At 43.1% G+C, this 12,715-nt stretch overlaps 1 protein-coding gene across 13 annotated transcripts in view; it reads right to left on the minus strand.

Moving 5' to 3' along the window:
* The window catches only part of FNDC3A (fibronectin type III domain containing 3A), a 206,205-nt gene that overhangs the window by 73,024 nt on the left and 120,466 nt on the right, over positions 1-12,715 (minus strand). For 2 of the 13 annotated variants that reach the window (XM_073343865.2, XM_073343849.2), the window contains exon 3: positions 44-205. The exons of the other annotated variants lie outside the window; for them this stretch is intronic. The gene's annotated coding sequence lies outside the window, so the exon portion shown is untranslated. The remainder of the gene's footprint in view (positions 1-43; positions 206-12,715) is intronic. 13 annotated transcript variants of the gene reach the window in all.

The raw sequence follows: 12,715 nt of genomic DNA on the forward strand, positions 1-12,715 counted from the left end.
GTAGAAAGAATGAAAGGGGAAAACGCTCAAACAAAGCAGATACCTTCAGAATTGGAAAAACCCCATCAGCTTCATCCAAAAAGACTGAGGATTAATGGATCAAAGGACAGAGAGCTGTGAAGCGTGATCATCTCCAACCACTCCTGAAGAGTCCCTTCCAAAAACATCCCAGGCTTTTCCATGGGGGAGTGCACACCCATTCAAACTGAGAAAATAAAAGGAGGCCATCAAATCCCCTCACAGAGGCAAATTGCCTGGAGAGGACAGATTCCCGGTAGGGTTTTACAGTCAATAAACCAATCAACTCTGTCCTATATTGGCCCAAACCTTTGAGAAAACAGAAGATACAGGCTTCCTTGCCCAAAATATCAAATATACGTTTATTTCAATTATTTCTGTAACCATAATGCAATCTTTTTTGCCAGTTACAGGCCTACTCTTTAATCAATGTAGTCTTCAAAATATAAAATAAAATCTTGGACTCTGCAGCAGATGATCAGCCTCTACTAACTGGGGACATCTATGCCATCCAAGGTGCTCCAACCCCATAGTGGCAAGGGCTACAGAAGCGCTTAGACAGATCTGTTGCACATCAGAGACTACCACCCTACCCCATCAAACAGTACAACTGAATGAGGAGGTATTCAATTAAATGGAATTATTATACAGTCTCTGTTCCAGACTCTCAAAATATTAAGTTTGGGTCCTTTCTTTTATGGATAGTATCAGATTGTCTTGAGTAATTATCATGTGCCTATAGCAATAGTACCAATAAATTAATGTTAAATGTCTCCAGTCCTCTTATATCTTGTCCTGATCCAAATCCCTGACTATCCATAAGTCACCATGTATCACAAGGAAACAAATACAGCATATTAGACTGAACACAAGGAATTTTTCCATTTTAATGTTCTTATCCTCAGTTGTAAAAATCCAACTATCTCCACTGGCTCTTTAATGTGATTAAACAGCAGTGTTTGTCTTACAGTTTGTTCTCACACAAAAAACTGAGGGAAAAGCGAGAGACTCTCAGTTTCCCAAGAGTGACTTTGTGTAGTGCTTACATAATAGGACTTTCACTATTTGAACATAATACTCACTCAGTGCATGTACAATAAGACTGAGGTGATTCAGAATTAATTAAGCAACCAACCTGGCCACCTGACGGGACTTAAAACAGCTCTTGCTAGGGAATATATATACACCATCTAAAAGATTTTACCGACACAGTTCAGCATTTTTTTCCATGCTGCCCCTTTCAGTCCTTCAAAAGAAAAAAGTTTTATTACCTGAAAAGGTATTTTCTGTATCTTTATATCCAACTCTCTGCACTAAAGGGTTATTTCCTTCTGTCACAGCTTAGCAGGCTGCACCAATACCTAACTAGAGTGCAGAATTTTTTTGCATCTCCTGCTTTCTCAGGAAATAAGGATCTAAGGCAAGGGTAATCAATTATTTTTTATCAAGGTCCAAACTCCAGAAAAAATAACAGAAAAATAACAACAACAACAATTACATAAAAAGATTTCGGGGTCTGTTCAAAAGCATCTGGTAGGCCAGATTTGGCCTGCAGTCCACAATTAACGAACCCTGATCGAAGGAATCTTCTTTCTCCAGTTGTGATTTTCTTAATACTCAAAAAATGGAATAAAATCTGCATACAGGTAGGTCATGACTAAGCAAATCAACTATACACATTATTGCTTTTATCCAAAATACTTATTTTCAGGGTAGGGCATTCCAGAGTTTTGACTGAAATTAAAGGGAAGGTAATGAACTTCTATTTTCTGTATTTTAATGACTGATGGTATTTGAATATTAAACCACATATCTGGCTAGGAGGATAGGAGAAAGTCAGGAAGTCACCACTGCTCCAAGAAAGCAACACCCATAGGGTATGTCCAGAAAGTAGAAGGTATCCAACTTATGATACTTTGGTGAATAACTGCAGGAAAAGCCAAATTTTCTTTTCTTCAAAGGAGATGTTCTCTTCTCTTCCTGTTCATAAAAATGCTATACATTTAACTGAATGCACTTTGAATTGGGATCTGTTGAATTGTGTAGGTTTCAGAGACATAAAAGACAATCTAATGGTAGATTTTTTTGTCCTATCTCCATTTTAATGACAATAAAGTACCACCAGTACTTCCCCTTCCTAGTAAACAGACTAGGGCAGAAACTGGGAAGACCATTTTCTTAGGTAAGTTGGAACAGAGACAAAACTTAAATAGCAGGAGGTGACAGGCTAAGGATCTGTTATTCATCAAGACAGAGTGGAGAAAAATTTGTAGGACAGAGTAGCTGGTTTACTAAGTGATCTATGAGAAAAACAGTGACAACTAGGTAACTGATATCATGAGTCTTGAAAATTAAGGTGACCTCCACTGATGAAGATCCGGGACCAGGATAGCTGGTGCAAAAAATGGCTACTATGTAGTTCCCATTAAAAACTAAAAGGTTTAATGACAGCTGTCCCTATTTTTTTAAACAAATAGCTCAACGTCCCTGTAAAATCTATTTCATTGAATGTATAGACATCATTCACTGTAGGCATACTGTGGGGCCATGCAGGTACCCATAGCAGTGCTGCTGATCTGGCCCCACAGTATGCCAACATTTTTATGGCTGACTTAGAACAACACTTCCTCAGCTCTCGTCCCCTAATGCCCCTACTCTACTTGCGCTACATTGATGACATCTTCATCATCTGGACCCATGGAAAAGAAGTCCTTGAGGAATTCCACCACGATTTCAACAATTTCCATCCCACCATCAACCTCAGCCTGGACCAGTCCACACAAGAGATCCACTTCCTGGACACTACGGTGCTAATAAGCGATGGCCACATAAACACCACCCTATACCGGAAACCTACTGACTGCTATTCCTACCTACATGCCTCTAGCTTTCATCCAGACCACACCACACGATCCATTGTCTACAGCCAAGCTCTACGATACAACCGCATTTGCTCCAACCCCTCAGACAGACAAACACCTACAAGATCTCTATCAAGCATTCTTACAACTACAATACCCACCTGCTGAAGTGAAGAAACAGATTGACAGAGCCAGAAGAGTACCCAGAAGTCACCTACTACAGGACAGGCCCAACAAAGAAAATAACAGAACGCCACTAGCCATCACCTTCAGCCCCCAACTAAAACCTCTCCAACGCATCATCAAGGATCTACAGCCTATCCTGAAGGACGACCCATCACTCTCACAGATCTTGGGAGACAGGCCAGTCCTTACTTACAGACAGCCCCACAACCTGAAGCAAATACTCACCAGCAACCACGCACCACACAACAGAACCGCTAACCCAGGAACCTAACCTTGCAACAAAGCCCGTTGCCAACTGTGTCCACATATCTATTCAGGGGACACCATCATAGGGCCTAATCACATCAGCCATACTATCAGAGGCTCGTTCACGTGCACATCTACCAATGTGATCTATGCCATCATGGGCCAGCAATGCCCCTCTGCCATGTACATTGGCCAAACCGGACAGTCTCTACGTAAAAGAATAAACGGACACAAATCAGATGTCAAGAATTATAACATTCAAAAACCAGTCAGAGAACACTTCAATCTCTTTGGTCACTCGATTACAGACATAAAAGTGGCAATTCTTCAACAAAAAAACTTCAGAAACAGATTCCAATGAGAGACTGCTGAATTGGAATTAATTTGCAAACTGGATACAATTAACTTAGGCTTGAATAAAGACTGGGATTGGATGGGTCATTACACAAAGTAAAACTATTTCCCCATGTTTATTCCCCTCCCCTCCCCGTTCCTCAGACGTTCATGTCAACTGCTGGAAATGGCCCACCTTGATTATCACTACAAAAGGTTTTTCTCCGCCCCCCCACTGGTAATAGCTCACCTTACCTGATTACTCTCGTTACAGTGTGTATGGTAATACACATTGTTTCATGTTCTCTGTGTATATAAATCTCCCCACTGTATTTTCCACTGAATGCATCCAATGAAGTGAGCTGTAGCTCACGAAAGCTTATGCTCAAATAAATTTGTTAGTCTCTAAGGTGCCACAAGTACTCCTTTTTTTTTTAAAAGAAATAGTATTTTTCAGTTCACCTGATACAAGTACTGAAGTGCAATCTCTTTGTTGTGAAAGTGCAATTTACAAATGTAGATTTTTTTGTAACATAACTGCACTCAAAACCAAAACAATGTAAAACTTCAGAGCCTACAAGTCCAATCAGTCCTACTTCTTGTTCAGCCAATCGCTAAGACAAAGAAGTTTGTTTACAATTGCAGGAGATAATGCTGCCTGCTTCTTGTTCACAATGTCACCTGAAAGTGAGAACAAGCATTCACCTGGCACGGTTGTAGCCAGTGTTGCAAGGTATTTAGGTGCCAGATATGCTAAACATTAGTATACCCCTTCATGCTTTGGCCACCATTCCAGAGGACATGCTTTCATGCTGATGCTCGTTAAAAAAATAATGCATTAATTAAATTTGTGACTGAACTCCTTGGGGGAGAATTATATATGCCCTGCTCTGTGTTTTACCTGCATTCTGCCATATATTTCATGTTATAGCAGTCTTGGATGATAACCCAGCACATGTTGTTCATTTTAAGAACACTTTCACTGAAGATTTGACAAAACGCAATGAAGGTACCAATGTGAGATTTCTAAAGATAGCTACAGCACTTGAACCAAGGTTTAAGAATCTGAAGTGCTGTCCAAAATCTGAGAGGGATGAGGTGTACAGCATGTTTTCAGAAGCCTTTAAAAGAGCAACACTCCAATGCAAAAACTACAGAACCCGAGCCACCAAAAAAGAAAATCAACCTTGTGCTGGTGGCACCTGACTCAGATAATGAAAATGAACATGCGTAGGTCCGCACTGCTTTGGATTGTTATCGAGCAGATAACATCATCCGTCATCAGCATGGATGCATGTCCCCTGGAATGGTGATTGAAGCATGAAGGGACATATGAATCTTTAGTGCATCTGGCACATAAATATCTTGCAATTCTGGCTATAACAGTGCCATGAGAACATCTGTTTTCACTGTCAGGTGACACTGTAAACAAGAACCAGGCGGAAATGTAAATAAGCTTGTTTGTCTTAGCAATTGGCTGAACAAGAAGTAGGACTGAGTGGACTTGCAGGCTCTAAAATTTTACACTGTTTTATTTTTGAATGCTGTTTTTTTGTACATAATTCTACATTTTGTAAGTTCAACCTTCATGATAAAGAGTTTGCACTACAGTACTTGTATTAGGTGAACTGAAAAATACTATTTCTGTTTTTTTACAGTGCAAATGCTTGTAATAAAAAATAAATACAAAGTGAGCACTGTACACTTTGTATTCTGTGTTGTAATTGAAATTAATTTATTTGAAAATGTAGAAAACATCCAAAAATATTTAAATACGTGGTATTCTATTATCGTTTAACAGTGCGATTAATTTTTTTAGTTCTGATTAATTTTTTTAAACACTTTGCAGCCCTAATTACTACCACCAAAAGTATTACTAAGTAATTTCCCCCTCAATTACATTTCCTTTTCTTCCTTTCTACAACAGATTCTTTTTAATCAGCAGATGTAAGCAGTGTAACTCTTACCATGTTTACACAGGGAGTTTAGTTCTCACTGAGTTGACTCACACTAGTTGGTGCGTAATACATAAGCCATAGTGATAACGTGCACACAGGATGGCTGTGCCCTCTTTCAATTTGCATCATTGTGAATATACAGCAGGGACTTTGTGTGAACTAAGCAGGTGGCATTGTGGGAGGATATCCCATGGTCCTTAGCTTTGCTGGTGAGCTGTGCGCATGCTGGGATTTTTCTCACTGCGCACTGAGAGATGCATAATGTAAACCGAAGCCAGTGGCGAATTCTGGACTTGGGGTCAAATCAAAATAATCCCATGATTCTGCTCCCTTTGTCCAATGAGTCTTCTCTTTCTGGGCAGGCTACCACCATTTTCAACTTTCAGCAGTGAGTCCTGCAACAGCGGAGAAAGGATGAGGAAGCTCAGAAGCCCACTGAGAAATTGCTACTACATGAGCTCTTCCTGGAGCCACTTCAAACAATGCAGCACTCTTTCTGGGCTTGGGAAACTAGTGTTAATTTGTGGGAAAGGATTGTTTTGCAGACCTGGGGTAATTATCAGTGACAAAAGAATTTCAATATGGTAAAGGCAACCTTTTTTGAGATCTGTGCTGAAGTGGCCGTGGAGCTGCAGCAAAGCATACCAATGTGTGGTGCCCCATACTCACTGAGAAGTGGGTCACCATTGTTCTCTGGAATCTGGCCATCCCTGAACGTTGCCAGTCTGTAAACAACCAATTTGCCGTAAGATCAACCGTTGGAACCACTGTCATGCAGGTATGTGATACCATGCATAAGGTACTGTTGCATCAGGTTACAAAACTTGTTAACGTTCAGATTTTTGATGGCTTTGCATGCATGAGGTTCCCAAACTGTACTGGGGTAGTAGATGGGACCACGTGCCTATCATTTATCTCCCATATCAGGCCTCTAAGTATATCAACAGAAAGGGATATTTCTCCATGGTTCTCCAAGAGCTGGCTGACCACCAGAGCTGGTTCACAAACATAAATGCAGAGTGATCTGGAAAGGTCCACAATCTTTTGGAACTCACCTCTATTTGCCCTAATGAATAAAGGAGACTTTACCCCCAGGATCACCATGGACATTAATGGTAGAGAAATTGCTCCAGTTATCCTGAAAGACCTGGCTTATCCTCTGCTTCCCTGGCTAAGGAAGCCATTCACAGGCTACTTGGAGAGAACGTAGGAGCTGTTTAACTATAACTATAGTAGCTGCAGAATGACAGTGGCGTGTGCGCTGGCTACCTTAAAGGAAGGTGGCACTATTTATGGGCTAGGTTGGAGGCTGCAGAGTTTTTTGCTTAAAATTATAGCTGCATGTTGTATTTTGCATAATATTTGTGAAAGTAAGGGAGAAAGTCTTAACAAGGACCGGGAGGCTGAGGTGCAGAGACTTCCTCAGCAGTTTAAGCAGCCAGCAAGGAACCCATGAGAAAATGGAAACAGACAGAACAATACTGTCAAGGATGCTGCCAAAGGCTGGCCCTTTAAGGCAGGTGGGCTCAGACTTGCCCGTGATAGCTACTCGGGGCAATTAGTGATGCCAGCTGGGCATAATGGTGTAGTGACTGACTCCAGGATCAGAGGACTACTTAAATAGAGCTGGGAACAGTCTATGGGGAAAAGATTCTAGAGAAGATAGGACTCTCCTGCAGGAAGAACCCACAGGATAGGCTCCTGGGGGATGAAGGTGGGGAAAGCACCGAGACAGGGCTCATAGGGTGTGTCCACACAGAAATTAAACACCCATGGCTGCCCTGGGTCGCTGACTCGGGCTTGGGCTGTGGGGCTGTACAACTGCAGTGTAGACATTTGAGCTCAGGCTGGAGCCTGAGCATTGGGGTCCCACAAGGGGTGAGGATCCCAGAGCCGGAATGTCTACACAGCGATATTTAGACCCACAAGCCTGACTCAGCTGACCTGGGCCAGCTACGGCTTTACTGCCGACCTTTTATTCAGCATAAACGTACCTGTACGGGTTGGAAGTCAGGTAGGAGAACCCACATAAGGCAGAGTAGGGTCCTGTGGAGGAGCCCCAATACAGGGCCTACAAAGATCAGGGAGATTCGCAGAAGCTACTAGTTCGCACACCCTGGTTCTCATGGGTGACTTTAATTTTCCTGATATCTGCTGGGAGAGCAATACAGCGGTGCATAGACAATCCAGGAAGTTTTTGGAAAGCGTAGGGGACAATTTCCTGGTGCAAGTGCTAGAGGAGCCAACTAGGGGGGGAGCTTTTCTTGACCTGCTGCTCACAAACTGGGAAGAATTAGCAGGGGAAGCAAAAGTGGATGGGAATCTGGGAGGCAGTGACCATGAGTTGGTTGAGTTCAGGATCCTGACACATGGAAGAAAGGTAAGCAGCAGGATATGGACCCTGGACTTCAGGAAAGCAGACTTTGACTCCCTCAGGGAACGGATGGGTAGGATCCCCTGGGGGACTAACATGAAGGGGAAAGGAGTCCAGGAGAGCTAGCTATATTTCAAGGAATCCCTGTTGAGGTTACAGGGACAAACCATCCCGATGTGTCGAAAGAATAGTAAATATGGCAGGCGACCAGCTTGGCTTAACAGTGAAACCCTAGCGGATCTTAAACATAAAAAAGAAGCTTACAAGAAGTGGAAGGTTGGACATATGACCAGGGAAGAGTATAAAAATATTGCTCGGGCATGTAGGAATGAAATCAGGAGGGCCAAATCGCACCTGGAGCTGCAGCTAGCGAGAGATGTCAAGAGTAACAAGAAGGGTTTCTTCAGGTATGTTGGCAACAAGAAGAAAGCCAAGGAAAGTGTGGGCCCCTTAATGAATGAGGGAGGCAACATAGTGACAGAGGATGTGGAAAAAGCTAATGTACTCAATGCTTTTTTTGCCTCTGTCTTCACGAACAAGGTCAGCTTCCAGACTGCTGCGCTGGGCATCACAAAATGGGGAAGAGATGGCCAGCCCTCTGTGGAGATAGAGGTGGTTAGGGACTATTTAGAAAAGCTGGACGTGCACAAGTCCATGGGGCCGGACGAGTTGCATCCGAGAGTGCTAAAGGAATTGGCGGCTGTGATTGCAGAGCCATTGGCCATTATCTTTGAAAACTCGTGGCGAACGGGGAAAGTCCCGGATGACTGCAAAAAGGCTAATGTAGTGCCAATTTTTAAAAAAGGGAAGGAGGAGGATCCTGGGAACTATAGGCCAGTCAGCCTCACCTCAGTCCCTGGAAAAATCATGGAGCAGGTCCTCAAAGAATCAATCCTGAAGCACTTACATGAGAGGAAAGTGATCAGGAACAGTCAGCATGGATTCACCAAGGGAAGGTCATGCCTGACTAATCTAATCGCCTTCTATCGATTAGATTATCGATGAGATTACTGGTTCTGTGGCTGAAGGGAAAGCAGTGGATGTATTGTTTCTTGACTTTAGCAAAGCTTTTGACTCGGTCTCCCACAGTATTCTTGTCAGCAAGTTAAAGAAGTATGGGCTGGATGAATGCACTATAAGGTGGGTAGAAAGTTGGCTAGATTGTCGGGCTCAACAGGTAGTGATCAATGGCTCCATGTCTAGTTGGCAGCCGGTGTCAAGTGGAGTGCCCCAGGGATCGGTCCTGGGGCTGGTTTTTTCAATATCTTCATAAATGATCTGGAGGATGGTGTGGATTGCACTCTCAGCAAATTTGCGGATGATACTAAACTGGGAGGAGTGGTAGATATGCTGGAGGGCAGGGATAGGATACAGAGGGACCTAGACAAATTGGAGGATTGGGCCAAAAGAAATCTGATGAGGTTCAATAAGGATAAGTGCAGGGTCCTGCACTTAGGGCGGAAGAACCCAATGCACAGCTGCAGACTAGGGACCGAATGGCTAGGCAGCAGTTCTGCGGAAAAGGACCTAGGGGTGACAGTGGACGAGAAGCTGGATATGAGTCAGCAGTGTGCCCTTGTTGCCAAGAAGGCCAATGGCATTTTGGGATGTATAAATAGGGGCATAGCGAGCAGATCGAGGGACGTGATCGTCCCCCTCTATTTGACATTGGTGAGGCCTCATCTGGAGTACTGTGTCCAGTTTTGGGCCCCGCACTACAAGAAGGATGTGGATAAATTGGAGAGAGTCCAGCGAAGGGCAACAAAAATGATTAGGGGTCTGGAACACATGACTTATGAGGAGGGGCTGAGAGAACTGGGATTGTTTAGTCTGCAGAAGAGAAGAATGAGGGGGGATTTGATAGCTGGTTTCAACTACCTGAGAGGTGGTTCCAGAGAGGATGGTTCTAGACTATTCTCAGTGGTAGAAGAGGACAGGACAAGGAGTAATGGTCTCAAGTTGCAGTGGGGGAGGTTTAGGTTGGATATTAGGAAAAACTTTTTCACTAGGAGGGTGGTGAAACACTGGAATGCGTTACCTAGGGAGGTGGTAAAATCTCCTTCCTTAGAAGTTTTTAAGGTCAGGCTTGACAAAGCCCTGGCTGGGATGATTTAATTGGGGATTGGTCCTGCTTTGAGCATGGGGTTGGACTAGATGACCTCCTGAGGTCCCTTCCAACCCTGATATTCTATGATTCTATGATTCCTAAGGAAAGCTGCTAGAGTCTCTGGGAGAAAAGAGGCAGTAGGGGAAGAAGCAAGATAAGAGAAGCTTGGGGAAGGGGCGGGACAAGGGTGTTTGGGTTTGTGTGATTAGACAGGTGGCAATCCTAAAGGGAATGGGAGTAATTAATTCACTGAGTAACTGGGAGACAGTTAATTAGACAGGAAAGCATCTGAACATGGTTAAGGATTTCAGTTAGACAAGGAGAAAGGGAAGGAAGCTCTTGAGGAGAGGAACTGCCAGGGAGCCCAAATTAGGCAGCAAGGCCTGGGAGAGTTCCTGAACAAGCAGGGGAAAGACTTCAGCGCTCTCTAGGCAGTGGAGATGCCTGATGCCTTACAGCTGAAGTAGCTGCTGCTGGCACCTAGAGACTTTTGTTTTGGAACTTAAGTTTTATCTAGACTCTTAGATAAGAGCCTTTAAATCACTGTATAAGTGCTCATTTCAGAAGGTTTTATTAAAGGGAGATAAACTACTGTAAAGCAGAGTGGCTTCTTCTCGACTGGGCTGTTTCTGACCTCATTGAGGGTGGAAACTGAGGCAAGCTACAGCAGGCCACACTCAGTGTCTTCTGCCATGGCAATGCTGTCTCTGGCCACTTCAATGCTCTCTCCCTAAGCTCTTTGGATAGTTCCCTGGTCCCCCCTCCCTCAAATACAATCTCAGGCTCTCCATTATTTTCATTTTTGGGAAGTGGGGGTAGGGGAGTCTGAAATGAGGTCTACAAACAGTTTATCCCAAGTTCTCTGTGTCTTCCCCGTAGAGTTATCCAACTGCTCATTCATTGATAAAGGCCCTGTCCTTGAGAGTCTGGCCAGTGCAGGTGCTCTGGCTGTGGGAGTAGGGGAAAACACCCAAGTGGTGCTGGTTCATATTCCAGAGAGGCTATGATAGTATTTTTCTAATATGTATTTCTTATTTCCCCTTCCTGAGATTCTTCCCACTCTGGGGGAACTCCAGATGGTAAACGGTGGGTGCATAGGGCTAGATTAGGATTTTTGGGTGTGCCGTAGATGCTGTTTTAGTTTGCAGTTGTGCCTCTGCGGCTGTTGGGAATTATGTTTGGGGTTTGGCTTTGCAGTTTAGGTTGTGCCTTGGAAGTGCTTATCAGGTGTTGGAGGGATTAGCAGGGGGCAAGCTAGATAGTAAACCCCTCTACATCCCTTTTAGGCTGTCCTGACTCTCAGTGATGTTAAACTGAAGTGGGTGAGTAGAAGGCAGAGAACAGCCTTATTCAGAAAAGCAAAGGGCAGATCAGCAAGATACACTGTAAAGTTATTCACTAAGATGGTCCCTCCAGAAGTAGTGAAGGAGTGGAAGGGAGTTGTGCGATATGCTGGGAGCAATAACCATAGAGTGATTCCCCATAATGTCCAAACCAAAAGTGAGCAATGTCTCAATTTAATTTCTGCTTTATCTCCCCTGCAGCCACGCTGAAAGTGCAGAGAAAAACAGACTGGGTTCTGCACTGATTGTTTGAAGCCTTAACTGCTCCTAGTCCTTTTCTGTATAAGCCTGTGAAAAGTCATTTGGAGTTGTACAACTATGCTATCACTAAGGTAAACTTCTTTCCTTGTACAAATAACTGTTACAGGGCATACAGAACTCAGCAGGAAGCAGTAGTCTTAGTACCTTTATGGGCATGCAATGCCCATGTCTACTTCATGTAAACTGAGAATACTGACCAAACTTTTTTTCCTGTAATGATTGTCTCAAACTGTTGAATTTAGCACAGCTGAATGTCTTCACTATTCAAATACACCATGGGAGGGGAAGGGAGGAGACTGTTGTAGTAATAATAAGGTCTACGAATTTACTGTAATTGTAAGATTGACTATAAAAAGTATGATAGTTCATAAACTGTTACAACACATTATAACAAATATTAATGAAAGTAGGTAAAGTTGTTTATAATAATAAATGCTATAAACAAATGTCATAAATATAAAGGGAAGGGTAAACACCTTTAAATCCCACTGCTACCACCATGTCAAGGGGGGGAGAAACAAAGGTTCTCTCTGTGTGTGTGTTGTTTTTGCTGGGACCAGAGCAGGAATGCAGGTCAGAACTCCTGTAAAGAGTCAGTAAGCAATCTAGTTAGATATGCGTTAAATTCCGTTTTGTTTTAATGGCTGATAAAATAAGTTTTGCTGAATGGAATGTATATTCCTGTTTTTGTGTCTTTTTGTAGCTTAAGGTTTTGCCTAGAGGGATTCTCTATGTTTTGAATCTGACTACCCTGTAAGGTATTTACAATCCTGATTTTACAGAGGTGATTCTTTTACTTTTTCTTCAATTAAAATTCTTCTTTTAAGAACCTGATTGGTTTTTCATTGTTCTTAAGATCCAAGGGTTTGGGTCTGTGTTCACCTATGCAAACTGGTGAGGATTTTTATCAAGCCTTCCCCAGGAAAGGGGCTGTAGTGCTTGGTGGGATTTTGGGGGGAAAGACATTTCTAAGTGGGCTGTTTCCCTGTTATATATTTGTTAGACGCTTGATGGTGGCAGCAATAAAG

The sequence above is a fragment of the Lepidochelys kempii genome, chromosome 1 (genome assembly GCF_965140285.1).
Source record: "Lepidochelys kempii isolate rLepKem1 chromosome 1, rLepKem1.hap1, whole genome shotgun sequence".
In the NCBI taxonomy this organism is placed as follows: Eukaryota; Metazoa; Chordata; order Testudines; family Cheloniidae; genus Lepidochelys; species Lepidochelys kempii.